The sequence below is a fragment of the Lonchura striata genome, chromosome 35, assembly GCF_050655825.1.
Source record: "Lonchura striata isolate lonStrDom1 chromosome 35, ASM5065582v1, whole genome shotgun sequence".
NCBI lineage: Eukaryota > Metazoa > Chordata > Aves > Passeriformes > Estrildidae > Lonchura > Lonchura striata.
The window spans coordinates 5,585,421-5,588,478 of NC_140737.1; the positions used below are offsets into that span (position 1 = coordinate 5,585,421).

Sequence of the window (3,058 nt, forward strand, 5' to 3'; positions counted from 1 at the left end):
ACACGACTGAGAAAGTGTCCCCAGGCCCCAGGCAGATCAGAGAACTGGAGGCACTGATGGCAGGTGGGGACAAAGAGAAGCCAAGTCTTGGTGCCCTGGGGCACAGCAGGGTCTGTGCTACCAAGGGCTGTGAGGAGACACCTTGTCCTGAGGCCCTGGGGCCTCCTGGCACAGCCCCAGCCAGGCTGGGCACTGTCAGCCCCTGTTCCTGCCCTCAGCATCCCCCCCATGCCCACATCCCAGTGGCCTCAAGGATCTGCTGGAAGGAGTCCCTGGGGAGCCTTGGTCAGGAATGGCCCTGGGGGCTCCTTCATGCTCCCAGAGACTGCAGGCTTTTCAAAGGACTTTGGGTTTGGCTTTTGCCTTGGAGTCTCTGAGAGGTTTATGCAATCATGGCCTCAATTATCTGCTTTAAGGAGTCCCATGAGAGCTTTGTACTGACACTCAGTGGGGCTCATTAATGCTTTGAGATCCTCAAGGTTCTTAGGGTACTTTGGATTGTCCTTTCAAAACGGAGAGGTTTTTGTGCCATTTTCAGTTTCTGAGAGGTTTTTGTGCCATCCTGGTCTCCAGTTCTCTTTTCCAAGGAATCCACGAAGACTCTGTGTTGGGGATGGACCTCAGTGGGTCCCATTAATGCCTTGAGACACCTTGGGTGTTTCCTCTTGACTTTTACTCCTGTAAAGGTTTGTGCAATCTCCTCTCAGGCTGTGAGATTCCAGGGCTCAGCTCCAAATGCATCATGGGGCTCATTCGGATCAAAAAAGTCCTGACAAACCATGGCTCTGCCTTGATTTCTCTCTTGTCTGGGGCAGTGGATCAGGAAGTGTCGTGGTTTGACACGGAAAGAGAATTTTTTTCCGGAAGGAAGAGGTCAATTTAGATATTGACCAATTGAAAGTAGACACGCCTCTGAGAACACAGAGGGGTTGAAAGCAGAATTCTCAGGGGAACTCGCTCTCTTTGGTTCTGGTCAGCGTGCAGTGCAAACCTCCCCTGCCCAGCCACAAGCTGGGTGGGGGAGGGGAAGCCCATGGCCTGAGAAAGGTAGGCCGAAAGCCCGAAGGGTGGTGAAAGGACTGGAACCGGGCTGGCCCCTTCAGATGGAAGGGTGGAAGAAATCTGGGATGTCTCCATTTCCCCCCCCAGAGTTCCTCTCCCGAGAGGGAGAGAGAAAGCCGCAAGGAAGGAGGAGCGGGGGGAGCTGCTGCAAGGTGCCCAGTTGTGTGGGAGTTGCTGGATGTCCGGGCATCGAGCCATCCTGGGAGTTCGGACTTTTAACCCTTCCTTGAGAAATGAAAGCTGTGTGAATTTTCCTTTCCCCTCCTCGGTTTGAAAGAGAGGAAGATGGACACCTTGGACCCTGGGATGGGATGTTGGAAGGAGGAATTCTGGATGGGAGGGGGACAAGGAGTGGCTTTTGGCTGGACTTTTCCGTGTTAGCCACAACCTGAACCAAATCTTCTCCGTCAAGAGGGACTGTGTTTTGGGAGGATGCCAGTGAGTCGAGAGACCTGCTTCAGCTGGGAAAAAGACAAAATTGGAGTGAACAGAGAAAAGGTTAGGGGGTTTGTGGTGGCGCCCCCTTGCCCTGGAAAGGAAAAGAGAAGAGAAGAGAAGAAGATCTCTGTTCTTGAGCCCTCGGCCCCAGGGGAAATTGGGGGGGGACTGTGGTCCCAAACAATGAAAACTGAACTGTTGTTTTCTCCCCTCTTGGCAGGGCATCCTTGAAAGGAAAAATCCTAAAGGCAGTGACCATCCATGCATTGTGGTGAGAGCACTGTGCATGGAAAGGAGAAGGGTCACCATGGCAAACTTTTTCTCCGGGCGGTGCCATGTGTGACATGGAAACACAGGATGTGGAGCTGTGTTTCTTGGGGGGTCTGTGGCACAGGAGAGACTCTGTTCCCTCGATGGACTGAGGATTGATTGTCTGGAGGGTGGAAACCTGATTGGGGTCCAAATTGTGTCTCACTGTGGTTTGTTGGAGTTGGGTGGTGGGGGGAGGAATGTTTTGCAAGGTTTTCATTTGGATCTTTGTGTGGTTTTTTTCCCTTCTTTAGTTTTCTCTTTTCTTTTGTAGTGGTAGTTTAATAAAGTTTTTTTCCTGTTATCAAGCTTGGGCCTGCTTTGCTCTATTCTAGATTACACTTCACAGCATTCCAGGTAGGGATCACATTTTCATGGGGGCACTGGCATTGTGCCAGTGTCAAACCATGACAGTCTGTCACCTCAAAGTGACCCAATCCCACCTCAAAATGGCTGGTTCCCACCTCAGTCCGATGCTAAAATTGCTCAATTCCTCAGCCTCCAGGATGAGATGGGGTTGGAAGGTGATCGGGAGAAGTGAGATCCAAATTTGAGGGTGTGGGGTCAGGATTGTTTGGGGCTGGGTGGGTGTGATTTATTTTGATATTAAGTAAAACTATCAGAATTATTGATTTCTGTGCCATTCATTTTCTGTCAGTTCTGATTTGATTTTCAGAGTGCTGCCTTCTCAGCTGATTTTGTTTGTGTCCTCCTGTCCCAGACTGAAAAGCAAGATGTGTTCTATTTGCCATCTGTATGGCAGTTGTCCTGTGTTAAGTGGGTAGTTTTTCCTTATCTCTTCCACAATCAATCCTCCCTCAGGACAGACATTTGCTGATAATGGGCTATTGAATGTCACAGCATGAATGATAAGAAATATGGAGAGTTTTGTGGATGAATGGCTTCGTGAGAAAGGACATGACTACGTGCAGTTAGTGAAGCAGTAGCTGAAAATTGCGTAGTGCAGCAATAGCAGATGTAGCAATAATATCTTATGTCCTTGGGTAAGCTGGTTCCCAACAGTAGAATGGTCAGCAAAAAGATAAATGTAAGGGAAAACAAAGCAAGCTCAGAAAGCTCCAAAGGTGGGGTTGACCTGTTTTTAATACACCAATGATGAGCCTAAGTTTTGTAATATGCATGAGCTTCATTATAACGGGTATAAGTGTACATGTGTGCTTGGAATAAACTGAGACTTGTTGACATTATAGAATGGACTAGTCTCACGTCATTATTTACATCCTTGTCC

General features: G+C 49.0%; 1 long non-coding RNA gene across 1 annotated transcript; it reads left to right on the forward strand.

Moving 5' to 3' along the window:
- Window positions 1-215: 215 nt before the first annotated feature.
- On the forward strand, window positions 216-2,117 carry LOC146764307 (uncharacterized). The gene is made up of 2 exons (XR_014950930.1): window positions 216-1,047; window positions 1,150-2,117. It is a non-coding gene; the product is annotated as an uncharacterized LOC146764307 (long non-coding RNA).
- Window positions 2,118-3,058: the final 941 nt, after the last annotated feature.